Source organism: Solanum lycopersicum, chromosome 12 (assembly GCF_036512215.1).
Source record: "Solanum lycopersicum chromosome 12, SLM_r2.1".
Classification (NCBI taxonomy): Eukaryota; Viridiplantae; Streptophyta; class Magnoliopsida; order Solanales; family Solanaceae; genus Solanum; species Solanum lycopersicum.
The window spans coordinates 63,057,895-63,072,354 of record NC_090811.1 but is presented as its reverse complement, the minus strand read 5'-3'; the positions used below and the strand labels follow the sequence as shown (position 1 = coordinate 63,072,354).

Sequence of the window (14,460 nt, the reverse complement as noted above, 5' to 3'; positions counted from 1 at the left end):
TGAAATTCAAAAGGCCGACTCCTGACCAAGCTTGACCCACCCAGTGCTGCCAAATCCACTTATATGCAATCAGGTATGCTTTTTCTGCTCATATTTGTTCTTAGATTATAGATTCTTGAGATTATATTGATACACTTCAGAAATATGATTTACTATTAAACTGCACGTTTTCTTAAACTTTCTTTCTTCCTTCTTAAGTGGACGCCTATGAAACTTATAACGAACTTGGTTCCAGGTCCCGAAGTTCAGCCAAAGAACTCAGTTTGAGATCCAACTTTTTTGCCGGTGATGATCCCCACTTTTACTCCGTGGTATTGGTAATTGTTATCTTTCACACGATAAGCTGAAATGTCCTTTGAGACTTGTATATTTTGGGCACTCTGAAAAGGCTGATGTTATTCTGTACTCTGATATGTCTCGTGTACCTTATGCCCTTGGGGGGATTCATGTTATGGGAATTTACTTACAATATAATCCGCTAATAAATGTACTTAATGTCATGATATTGGTGCCTCACATAGTCAGTAGGTAATAGGGGTTACAGGTTAAGGGTTTGTTTGCCTGGGTAGTGGCTGTTGGATGCGGTCATGGCCCTCTAATTTAGATCATCACAAGCTGGATATCATAGCCTGGTTAAGGAGTTTTAGGGAGTCACTGAGCTGTGTTTGACAGAGTCTGCCATATGGGTGTGTGTTGTGCACCACATATGCAACAGAGAGGCTGCAGTGATATTTAGGATGTCTCGCATTCATTTTTATCAAGATCATGCGTTAAACCTCGCATGTAATCTCTTGTAAGTAACAACCGTACACACACAATCTTTGGAAACACAAGAGAAGCACCAGCTTTGCCTGATGTCACTGGGATTCCAGCTGCCCCTAGAGGTTGGGGCCAAGGTCGAGCCTCTAGAAAAGCTGCAAGAGCTCACCAAGTCTCCAAGCAAGTTGAAGAGCCAGAACAAGAAAGGGTACCAACAATCCAGTTGTCTTGCCAACTGATTTAAGGTGAAACCTTACAGAGCACGAGGGGTGGTTACAGATTTAAGGTGAAATCTTACAGAGGGATTTTGCATTCCCACAGAGGCAAGCAGCCCAAAAAGTAGTACGACATCTTTAATGACGAAGTTCCTTAATCCTTGACCTCCATTATTCACGGGATAAAATGCAAACAAGGAACCTCAGAAAGCTCCCAGACTAATGAAAGTTTCGGGGAGAAGGTCCATTGAGTTGGTTGCGTATCAAGTGCAAGATGTGGCCAATTCTGGGCACAGGTTGTGTGAGTCCAAGCATCCGAAAGATGCACCACCAGTGACATTGTATGATAATACCAAGAGATCTATGGAATCGTTTCTGTCGGCTGACAACGAGAGGCTTATGCCTCGAAGTTTGAGAATCATGAACATGCTTGAGTGTAGCATGCAATTCAACCCGTTTGGCTAAATGTGCGTCCCACTTGGTCTTGGACGAGAGAGCTAAAGTTTGGAGATTTGTGCAGGGTTTAGCATATACAATTTGTTTAAAGATGTGGTTGAGACGATAATTGATGCAACATTTTGGATACATTGTCAACCTTGCCAGAGATAAAGAGTGGCAAAAGGAAAGTAGGGCAGAGAGAGAGATCAGAACAAGAAGCTCAAACATCCAATATGTTTAGTGGTGCTCCAAGAAGGGCTCCACCAGAGCAAGGCTCAGTCAAGGGTCCAGTCCTCATCTGGTGCACAAAGGTTGGCCATAACTGAGGTTTTAGATAGCAGAATCGATAGACACCAGGTAACAGGGGATTTACCAAGCAAGATCGGAGAATCATGAGTTAGCCGTCGCAGCAACTATCAATTTCCGACACGTGGGAAGGGACAATCCAGCGAATGTCCCGTGGGCACAAATGTATGTTACCATCATGAAGAGTGGACTACATCCAGAAACATTGCCTTATGTTTTGGCAGAGATTTACTGGCACACCAGCACAACAAACAGCTTCCATAACTACAACTACCACGGCTGCACCATCTCCAGCCCGAGGACTACTGGTATTTGAGCTGCAATACTATATTGCCATTCCAAGTTTGTGAGATTCAATTTGCCAGACGAGCCGCCTTTAAAATCAAGGGTAATCTGAGGGTTCCAGCGGGTACGCTTATTTCTTATCTCAATGTGAAGTGGATGATTAGAAATTTAGAAAAGGATACTTGGCTTATGTCGCAGTACTGCAAAATACAGAAGTTAAATCACCAGATCTGGAGTCTGTGCCAATTGAGAATAATTTCCCAGAAATCTTTCTCAATTAGAGGATACCGATGTATTTAGAGGATATTGAATCCATTATAGATATCCTAGGTTCCTGTTAGGATTTAATCTCTATTTCCTTCTTTGTGACAGTTGTAAATATGGTTCTCACTGCAACCAATGTACTGTTTTTATTCAATACACACAAATTTTACCTTCTAAAAGAAAAAAAAAAAGCCTTTCCCGATTAGTTACCCCAGCTACCATAGATGCCATCTAACAGGAAAGTCGATTTTTGTATTGATTTCCTGTCAAGGACACAGCCTATTTCTATCCCACCTTACAGGATGGCCCCAACAGAATTGATGGAACTGAGAGCAGCTAAAGAACCTCCTGGAAAAAGGATTCATAAGACCAAGTTTCCAACCACGGGGTGTTCCGGTCATATTTGTTAAGGAAACCAGTTCATTACGGATGTGCATTGACTACTGTCAATTGAACAATATTACAATCAAGAACAAGTATACATTGCCTCGCAACCATGACTTGTTTGACCAGTTGCCAGGTTCATGCACTTATCAATGACAAACTCAAGGTTGCGATTTCAACAGTCGAAGGTCACAAATGATGATATTTTGAAGACAACCTCTAGACTCGCTACTCACATTATGAGTTCTTATCGAAGAATGAGTTATGGATAGAGAACTCAGCATTCTCAGGCCAGTAGTCATGGGGGAGGTTATTAAAAACTGATCTCAAGAATGTAGAAACAGTGCAACGTAGGCCAAGGCCAACGACACCCACCGAAATACACAGCATCTGGAGTTCGATAGGTTGCTACCGAAGGTTCATTGAGGAATTTTTTTACATTGGCCACTCCATTGACAAAATTGACTCAAAAGGGAGTCATATTCCAATTGTCCAACATTAGTGAGAAAGCTTTTAGAGCTCAAGAAATGTTTGACCATATCACCAGTGTTAACCTTGCTGACAAGTTCTGCTTATTTCACCGTATACTCTATGCCTCTCATGTGGAGATGGGTTGTGTACTAATGCAGAAAGGAAAAGTTATTGCTTGCACTTCAAGGCTATTAAAGAACCATGAGAAGAATTATCCATCAACCCCTCCCCATATTTCTCGAGGTAATTTTTTCTCTAGCCAATCTTTGACTTGAAAACTTAGTGTCACTATTCACTACGGTGAACTATTTGACATACACAGACCACAAAAGCCTGCAATATATTTTTGTAGCAGAATGAACTAAACTTGAGGCAACAAAGTTGGCTCGAACTATTAAAAGACTATGACTGTGCTATCTTATATCATCTGAGTATTGTGAATGTGGAAGCAGAAACCTTAACCAGAAAATAAATAGGTAGTTAGGTTGAGGAGCTAGCAAACTGCAAACCAAGGGATTTGACTTGCAGAAGCAGAAGTTGGAAAGGTATTGACTTACACGATAACATAACAAGTCAAATCGAACCGACGAACCAAATCAAACCGAGAAAAAAAAACGACTTGTGGTTTGGTTTGGTGGTTGAAAAAAAACGACCACTCTTGGTTTGGTATTAGAAGAAAAAATGTCAAACCGAACCCAAACCAAACTGACATATAATTAAAAAAAATTATTTTATTTATAGGTAAAAAAAATATTCTTTACATTTAATATACTTTGTTAATATATTTTTAGTTAGTTTTTAGTTTTCAATGTTTATATATTTTATTTCAATTTTGGACTTGTTAAAATTATAAATATTTTATTTTGTATTAAGATCTAAAGTTACAATTATATTGTTATAGTTTTTCAAATTCGAAGTTAACAATTTACTTTATAAATGTTTTTTATATTCAGTTTGCCTCCAGCCTTTAATCTTATTAATTCAACATACTGAACGTTGATATTTCAAAAAAATATTTTGCATTCATGTGAATTTTACAATTTTTTCGAAAATTTCTATTCGCTTGACACTTTTATGTTTAGTTTATCACAGGGTTAAGTGAAAAAATATTAGATCGCTTTTTCAAATACCGTTGAGTTGTATAAAATCGAAAAAACCGGAAAAAAATCCGAGAAAACCGACTAAAGTCGAAACCGAAAAAATCAACTTTATATGGTTTGATTTGGTTTTTAGATTTAATAAACCGACATAATTGGTTTAGATTTTTTTTAATCAAAAACCAAACTGACCTTGTACACCCCTAATCACCACGAGTGAAACAAATCAAGGCAAAGCAATATGGTGACATTTACTTGAGTATACTCAAAGACAATCTTCACAATGAGAAGTAACCACAATCACCTTGGTCAATGATGGTGTGTTCAGATGAATGGCATGATGGCACGCCTTATTCTAGTTACTTGGTGCATCCTGGTTCCACCAAGATGTATCACGCTTTGAAAGATCTCGATTGGTGGAAGCATATGAAAAAGTACGGAAGAGTTCATCACTACAACTATATACCCAGTGCAATCCCACAAGTGAAGTCTGGGGAGGGTAGGATGTATGCAAAACCTTACATCTACCTTATACCTTTGTAGGGTAGAGAGGTTGTTTTTGATAGACCCCTAGGCTCAAAAGCAAAGAATAATTTGAAACACGATTATAAGAAAATAAGACAGCAATAATCACGATACAAAACATATAGAGCAACAGATAGTAATAAACACAGAAGAAAAAAATAAACTAGGCCATTACTAAATAATATTACTAAAAAGGAGAAGCGTAGAAGCGTCTAGCCCCCTGCTCCTGCTCCTCCTTACTGGCACATTCATGCACCTCCTCTTCACATGCCCGAACCATCTCATCCTCGTTCCCCTCATCATGTCCTCCACGAGGCCGCTCCCACCTTATCCCGTAAATCTCATTTCTAATCATATCTCTCCTAGTCTTTCTTAAAAAGTCATCTCTCTCCTAGTATGTCCACACATCTATCTAAGCATCCTCGCTTCCGCTACATTCATCTTCTAAATGTGGGCATTCTTGACTAGCCAACAATCTACCCTATACAACAAAGTCGGTTAAAACACCACTTTATAGAAAATACCTTCAAGCCTTGGCGACACAGCCTTTAATTCCAAACTGGTCAAAGTCGAGCACCAAAAAACAGGAGGACTTGCACAAAACATTGTGACACCAAAATGGAAATGAAAACACATTTTTATGGACATCCTCACACTTTTTTTTTAATCAAATTGGTTTCCACACACCTTCTGGAAGCATGACTCCATTTGGATAGTTATGGATAGGCTCACCAAATATGCTCAACTATACATAAAGGAGATACCCACTTGCATAGGGTACTAGTATGTATCATCTTGGATCGAGGACTCAATTCAATTTTAAATTTTGGAAGGTAGGTACTTGGGATAAAAATCCGTTCAAGTACGACATTCCATCCCCAAACCGATGGTCAGCCAAAAAGAACTATTCAGATTCTTGAGGACATATGCCTCGGACTTTGGATACTACCACTCAAGTATCTAGATGGCACCATTCAAGTCCTTATATTGGCAAAGGCATAGATCGCCAAAAGTTCAGTTTGAAGATGGCAAGACATATCTTTTAGGTCCGAATTTAGTTTGAGAAACCTTGGAGATGGTCAAAAATGCAAGAAAGACTCAAGACTGTGCAAGTCGCCAAAAGTTCTGTTCCGACAAAAGGAGTCGAGAACATGAATTTATGAAAGGTGATCGGGTGTTCTTGAAGGTATCACACATAAAAGACGTGATGAGGTTTGGGAGAAAGGAAAACTCAATCAGAGGATTCATAGGGCCATACTAAATCATAGACTGTACGGGTTATGTGTCTTACAAGCTTGCTCTATCGTTAAAGTTGTCTTTCGTACATGTCCTCTATGTTATGAAAGTACGTTCATGATCCAACCAATGTCACTCCTGCCCAATTCAATATAGTCAAGAAGCTAGCCTACAAGGCTGTGCCTATAGCTATTGTGGATCGACAATAGCGAAAGTTGAGGTCCAGAGAAGTTTCTTCCATAAAGTTGTTATGGAGGAACCCACCCTACCAAAAAGGCCACATGGGAGGTCAAGGCGGACATAAGATCCAAAAATCTGCCATATCCCAAATCCCAATACACGTGTACGACTTGAATAACACTTAGGGAGGAATGTTCTTAAGGAAGAGGATATAATGCCCCTTCATTGAACAGCCCTTAAACACTAATCCCTTTGTCCCAATTTATCTGACACAATTCGCTTTTCGAGAGTCAAACAGTTTAAGTTTGACAGATAATTTGCTCATGGAATCTTCAAACACAAATTAAATGAAATTTATATATTTGTAAACTACATCAAAGCTACTATAATTCCCAATAATTGATAATTTAAATATTTAAAGATATATGAAAATTTTATGGTCAAAGATAGACTTGTTTAAATCTAAATGGTCCTCCCACAAATAGTATGATATTATATATGAAAATCTAACTAGGAATGTAAAAACATGAAATGTGCACTCTTTTAGGATTAATTTGATAATCAAAAATCAAAATGATATGTTTGTATATAACAAGTAGTACTGTAGTAGGGTAAAGGTTGTAATTTTACCAAATGATTTTCAGCATATACAATAGTTATCCATTAGATTAATTAGTTGCCCAACTAGAAAAAAGAAAAACAAAGAAAAGGATTACATAATTATAATTCATGTATTGTGTGCTTGGCTTTGAAGGGTACTCCTCATACATTACCTAATACCTACATGTTGAATTTCTCGACTTTCACTTAATAACAAAGAAGGCACTTTTCCAAGTTTTTAGCATCTGACACTGATATCTTCCACTTCTATATGTAGAACACTATCAAATCATTAAATGATTCCAAATGTGCAAGCACAAGACCCCAACGAGTCGTATTTAAATTACTTCATGTAGAGATTTTCTTCATTTACTACTATATATAATTCAGTGATCCCATTTAATCAAAACAAATGAAGTGAGACAGCTGGTGGAACAAAAAGGTCAGACAAGTTGTCAACTTTTTAGCTTATATTCATCTAGCCTTATTTGAGAACTTTTATCCTTTAATTTGTCTAGTTGTTGTAGGGCATACCAACGAAGATATTACTTGAACAGAGGAAGTTTCTTTTTTCTCTTTACAAAGCTATAGGAATAGATATAATATTTTCTTATCCAGGAGGTTAAAGCGGTACGTAGAAGCTACTTCAAGAAAAACACAATCCTTTTTCTCCAGTACTTCAAATGTTCTTGCCATATAAATATAGGAATATATAAATTTAAAAGTATATATTTATTAGTGTAGTATTGATTCGAAAATTCCTCGTCTTAGAGTGGCTCGTCCCTTCTTATAATATATATTTGTATAGGACAATGGTAGTTGAGTATTGAAAGTTCTACATCAAACAAACTTAGATTAAGGTAAGTAGACACCTAATCCTTTAAAAGTGATTTTCAACAAATAATATGTTTCAGGTGCTTTCAATTGCATATATGGATATTTTCAATGTTTATTTTGTACTCATGCGCGGGGGGGACGAACATGTGCGAGTGTCACTGCATTAATGGATTTCATGACTTCTAATCTCATTCAAATGATACTTCTGATTATGTTTATACGTTTTATGTATTGCAACTCTTGAAAGAAAGGATGTTCAGTTGTTCATAACCGAATCGAAACTGATAACCCAATCGGAAAATTAGCTTACTGGATTATTGGTAATGGGTTATCAGACTAACAAATTAAAAACTTATAATCCTATAGTTAATGGCTTATCGGTGCGTGGACAGATTACTCATTTTTTATCGGGTAAACTATTAAGAATTATCATATTTACATTTTACCCCTAAATATTTAAAGTATCTCTTGTAAACCTAAAAAATAAAACTCATTCATTGTTCTATTCACTTCTTTGCTTCGAAAATAACAAGTCACTTGCTCAATTCTCGTGACTTCTAATCATAATGCATAGTCGGTAACATAAAGAAAACCTTAAATAAACTCTTAAAGTAAAAGACAAATTATTCTTGATAAGATAAGGACCGCAACAAAAATGAAACAACCCCATTGTGTCCTTCACACAGTTTGATATAAAACTGAAAATTTTCAAATCATATTGAGTTTTAAATTTTTCATCGACTCAGTAATTAAAAAATGTTTCTACATATACTTCAAGTCCAGAATAAAACTCTCATTTGATTTTATGTTGTAATCTATTAAAAATTGTAGGAATAAAACTCAACAAACCTAAAAAATTGATAATTAGATGATGTATCACAGTATATACAAACAACTTAGTGAAGAAATGGACATAATGATAACGGCTCGATATCTTATTGCCTCTTAGATCTATCTATTAACCGTCCGTTAATTGCTAATACGATACAAAACCAACCGTTATCTTATCAAGCTAGCGGATTAGTACATTTAAAACCCGATAACCAATAAGTCGAACCATTAAGCATAATTATCCACCCGATAAGCAGCCCTATTCACATATGATAATTATGTTCATGACTAAGACCAAGAGGTTGTATTGGTGACGTGAATAACTACAGCAACAACATAACCAGTGTAATGGTTTCAATTGGTGAGATAAACGATATAATTATATTTTGGGAGGGATCTTCAGACAACTGAGTGGGTATTTGGACGTACTGGTCCAATTCCCATAAACCACACGGGCCAATGTGGGATTATGTCTGCTGCTATGTTTATCCACTAAATACAGTGATTGGATTTCTTTGAGTTTTGCTAGCACTTCCCTACCGTACATGCACGTCATTGGAGATTGATGTAGTCCTAGCTACCGAGTGGATAATGCTTTCCATGTTGCGCATACAGGGTCTCCATGTTTAGGTGGAGGCTCCAAAAAAATTGATAAAAGGATTTATTTTGTATGGCCTATACAACCTCTCTACCTTCACAAGGTAGGGGGAAGGTTGCCGACACACCACCCTCCCAGGCCCCAGTAGTGGGATTAGACTGGGTATGTTGTTATTCTTATTGTTGTTGGTCTATAAACACAATGGTTATTATAAAATAATTTTAAAATGTTTTACGATGTGTTCGTTATCTTGAGATCTAATTGATACACTTGAGAAATACATTTGTGTTCCTTATGCCCTTGGGGTGTTAATGTTTTGGGAATTTAATTGTACTACTAGCTTATAAATCTGTTTTCTATATATCATGCTATTAGTGCATGACATAGTAGATGGTAATAGGGTACGAGTTAAGGGTTCTTTCGGCAGGAAGTGGCAGCTGGATGCTCTAGTTGGGGTCATGACATATTTCTACTTGGGATAAGACATAGGCAGATACCACAAATAATATAATTCTATCCAAAGGAACAAATACCTCAGTTCACCGAGCACAAACATCAAAGTATAGTCCATGGGGTTACCTAGGTGACCACCTTTTTGGAACTCAGAATCAAGCACTTCAAATCAAATGTATGAGATATGATAAGTGAAATGCGAGAAGTAGAGGTATTTGATGGAACAAGGTACCATACAGGAAAATTCATTACTCCCCTAAAATGTTTGAGTAGCACCTCCAAAATACAACATAGTTTGGAGGAGATGAATAATACCTCGTTGACAACACAAACTGCAGGCACATCCATGTTGAATAACGTTGAAACAATAGCTTCTTCATGCCTTTTAGCTGCTTTTTCATATTCAAAACCTGAAAATTACAGGTGACAAATATTCGCCCCCAAACAACAAATTGAGTCGTTGACGTAAACGAAAACAAATTTGACCAGAATATAGAAACTGACCATCATGATGGCAAATAGGCATGGACACAATGATTGGCTGTCTTGACCTTTCCGCTTGCATCCTGCATAGAGTTCATAACAGCCAAATATAAAAATAAAGGAAAGGGTCAAGGGGTTCCACTTTTATGTGCTTCCAGTAATCTTGGGTTTCAGACTTCAGTGTCTTGGGTTTCAGAATTCAGTAACAAACTCATATTTCTAATTCCAGCTCATAGGGAAGCTATTTGTAACATTCAGACAAAGATGAGAGGTGTTTTAATCAAACTCTGAAAGTCATTGTAAATCCAGCCTTTCGTACCTTTTCCTTTCTTAGTGGGTAAAACCGGTGGTTTTGTTATTAAATTATTTTCTGAAAGTTTAGATACTGAAAAAGTATGTTTTATTCATAGTGTTAGTACAGAATTAATAGGAGAACAAGTAAAGACCAATTAAACTAATCAATCCCTAATTCTTTGCAAATCCTTGAATCAAGGGATTTCCTCTAAACTATTTTCCTAGAATAATATATTCTAATCCTATATTTACAAAAACAGATTCTAATCAAATCTGCCAGCTTTATTTGTGGAGCAAATTATAATCAAATCTGCCAGCTCATTCAACATTTTCCTATTTAGGATTTTACTACTAACTAAGGATTTGGGTATTTGATCTTTTTTCTTGTTTGATCCATGTAGGAACTCCTGATATTTAAGAATTGAAAACTGAGTAAGATTTTATATATGCAAAGATGAACAATTAGTGTTACTGCACAATATAATGCTAAATTCATCTTTATACAAATTGATACAATGAATCAAATAACACAGTTGTAGCAATTTGAAAATGAAAATAAAAAGTATATGGTGTGTGCTTCCTCAAGCGGGTTGATGGAGTCCTATCCCATAAATTTTTAGTTTAAGTGGTGCAACTATCTCATCTAAAAGCTTAAGCCGGCAAAGAGTGCACTCTTTTATTTACTTCTAGACATTCTCATATTCCTTAGAGCAAGTGGGGTTTAACTAAATGTACATGTTCTAAGAAGGAAAGAGAATTGAAGTACATAATTACATGGAGCAAATCAAGCTATACTATATTTACAAGATCCTATAAAATCCATATGATTCTAACATTGCTTTAAATTATTTGGCCCCTTATATTATCTTTGTTTGATTTGACAACTTTAACCTGCTATTAACATTTAATATTTTTAAGAACTTACACAGTTGCAATCAATTTTTCATTTTATATTCGATATATTTCCACTGAAACGAAGGAATACTCGTAAAACACCCATAGACTAGTGTCTAAACATGTAGAATGTCAGGTATTATAGTTTTACATAACAGTTTAAGAAAAGCAATATAAAAGAACAGTGAAAAATGAACGGAATACAAACCTGGTCTATATAGTAAAAAAATAGCCATATACATCAAGAGAATTCTGAAGATGCTCAATGTCACGAAAAACCTATAGAAGAGATAAGTTTCCAGAAAAGACAGGATAAGAATTGTGTAGCGCCTGAAATTGAACAAATAGTTAGAAAAACACAGGCCTCAAATGTGTGAATAATTTTCATAATTAGCATCTAATTGTTAACCCATAAGAGAACTTACCAAGGATATTTCTGATGTCCTTGATGGAGCACTATCCTTGCTCCAACCAAATCTGGCATAGCCTAACCCACCTTTTGATGAGAAAGATGAAAAAAAATGAATAAGCTCGAAGAAACTGTAAGAATCTTATGAATATTCGAGAATATGTGTAATTAAGTAGCTTAATCACTCCTAGTGAAATTAGGTATTGATTTCCTTTCCTTTTTAAGACATGAATGTAGTTATTTAGACCCAACAGCTTGAGTCAATAATCAAGCCGAGCTCCTCTTCTTTTTCTCTTAAGTTTCACAGAAAACTAAAGTGTTGTACATACCATCAATTATAACAGCCCTCGGCACTTGAGCACGTTGACCATAAATAGTCATCCATGACAAGCTGGGTGCTGAGGGAAGCGTCCTGCAATCATATACATAATATCAATGTTTTGCATAGTGAGGATTCGATTGCCGACTCCATTTTGTTTAGAATTAAGGTAAGTTGTTAATATCGTTGTTATTGTTATGTTGTACCTTTCTAAATGAAATCAAGATATTCCCATCATTTCAATTTATAGGACATGATTTGACTCCTCATGACTTAAAGTAAGAAAAGAAGACTTTCGAAACTTGTAGTCTTTTTTAAAAAGGTAAAGGAGACTTTTGAAACTTTTAGTCTTTTTAAAAACGGTAAAGGAGACTTTTGAAACTTGTAGTCTTTTTAAAAAGGGTAAACCTTTGTATATATATTACAAACGGGACATTACACTTAAAAATTGTGGAAGTTACCCATACATAGAAAAAGTCAATTCACAAATGATCTACCATACTACTACTTCTTACAAGGGATCTAAAACATTAAAAACTGAAACATGATCTTCCAAATACATCCCTTTACACCAAAAACAATTAAGACCTAGACATCGCATATTCGAAGCATCTCTGAATTCTTTCCTCACAGATTATCATCTCCCAAATGCAAGCTGGGACAATCCCCATCTCTTTTTGTTACCAGTGGAATATCCTTCATTGTTCCAGCATTTTGGAGTGTCACATATACTTCTTGGCATTACCCATTGTAGTCTCCTTAAGTTGATAAACATCCTCCATAGTTCTGAAGTTCCTTATAGTGTAAAAATAGAGATTATTAATTGTCTTTGCTTCTCTCTGCATATATAGCACATAGAACATAGTTAATATCCTCTCCTGTTTAGGTTGTCCTGTGTGAAGACTTCTCCTCTAGCTCATAACCAAGTGAAACAAGCAACTTTAGAAGGAATTTTCACTTTCCATATCTATATTCATGGCCAATCCTCCATTATATTGTATGTTAAATAAGCTTACATCTGATCGACAACTTTTCTGAGTTTTCCATAACATCTGACCCTCCTCTTCGCCAGTCCCTTTAAACAGCTCCAGCTTTTTTTAAAACTCAACCATTCTATCAATCTGTCAATCAAACAAGAGTCTTCTAAAAGTGAGATTCCACCTTCACTATTACTTACTTCTCCAACTGTTGCCTTTAATGGTTGATTGATCAAGTAGATGTCCGAAAAGTGCTCTATAAAAGCACCACTTCCAAACCAATTGTTTTCCCAAAAAAAAAGGTTTCATACCATTGTCAATAGATTCCTTATGGACTTCCACAATCTAACTCCACAAGGACCCTTCACGATGTTGGCCAACTTCCTTGCATGCAAAAATTTCTCTTTAATTACCTCCTTCCACTATGAATGAACACATCTGAAACTAGCCTCCATAGCTATTTCCACATCAAAGCATTGATTCTATACCTCCAGATTTTCATACCCATGCATGGCCACATGATTCATTAAGAAGTAGGTTTCCATGCCCTAGCCAGTCAAAATCTCCTCGAGCCCCTCCCCCTGTATGGCTGTACCTTGCCTACTCCCTTTTATCCACGGGGCAGAAATTCCTTCTCACCCCACCTTCTCCGACAAGTGTTCTCGCTGGAGCTACACATCAGACTTGAATCTAATATAGAAGTTATTCAAATTCCACTCTTATCACCTTTGGAACTGCCCCACCATCCCCTTTCACCTTCAATCTCACCTACTTTAGATGATTTTTCAACTTAACTTCATATTCTGTCTGTAGCTATCTGCCACAAAAATACCCCAGTTTTTTGAAGATCTTTTTGGACCAGAAATGCAGTGGAAGACCCAGTAATCCTGTCCAGACTTGACTCACGGAATTTGGGGATGGAGCCAATAGTAGGGTGCCACCATTGGAATGTCAATACATGCTTCGTCCAATTCCATTCTCCACTTAGCATGTCCTGTCTAATCACTTTCCCGAGTTCTTTTTCGGCCTACCTCTACCAACCTAACTCCCGTTACAACCAACCTATCACACTTAAACTATCAAATTAAGTTTCCAACAACTAATTTTTTTAGAAGAGTTCCACTAACGTTTATGCAAGTCGCAATAAATCTAACTCCAACCTCAACCAAATGATTTTGCATAAAGTAGGACAGAGAAAGTAATTTTTCTTATTATGCTACACCTATAAGCATTTAGTTAAATGAAACTATATTTATACACCAACAAAAGCCAAGCCAATTCTGGGAAAAAACCATATAAAGTTTGTTTAAGATGACGTCGAGCATGAGTCATTTAAGGGTTTTCGGTTGTCTCTGTTGCGTCCAAATACACCAATAGATTTAAGGATAAATTTGAGGAAAGAGCCACAATATGCATCTTTGTTGGTTATCCGCAAGCGCATTGAAGAGATAGGAACAACACAAGTCAGACGTATTGATTGATTGGAGACTTGAAAGGAGGAAGTCTACATGTAAGTGCCTCCCACATATAAGACTCAAGGGAACTTGGTGTGCCAATTAAATAAGTTAACTTGGTGTGCAGGTTAAACAAGTCGACATGTGGCTT

General features: G+C 36.5%; 1 protein-coding gene across 7 annotated transcripts in view; it reads right to left on the bottom strand.

Moving 5' to 3' along the window:
* Positions 1-14,460, bottom strand: part of LOC101266703 (actin-related protein 8-like) — a 63,012-nt gene that overhangs the window by 47,565 nt on the left and 987 nt on the right. For 2 of the 7 annotated variants that reach the window (XM_069292312.1, XM_069292313.1), the window contains exons 2-6: positions 11,889-11,971; positions 11,576-11,646; positions 11,359-11,480; positions 9,984-10,045; positions 9,795-9,889 (exon numbers count right to left, since the gene is read on the bottom strand). The gene's annotated coding sequence lies outside the window, so the exon portion shown is untranslated. The remainder of the gene's footprint in view (positions 1-9,794; positions 9,890-9,983; positions 10,046-11,358; positions 11,481-11,575; positions 11,647-11,888; positions 11,972-14,460) is intronic. The other 5 variants (XM_069292310.1, XM_069292309.1, XM_069292315.1 and 2 more) reach the window with 3 other exon arrangements.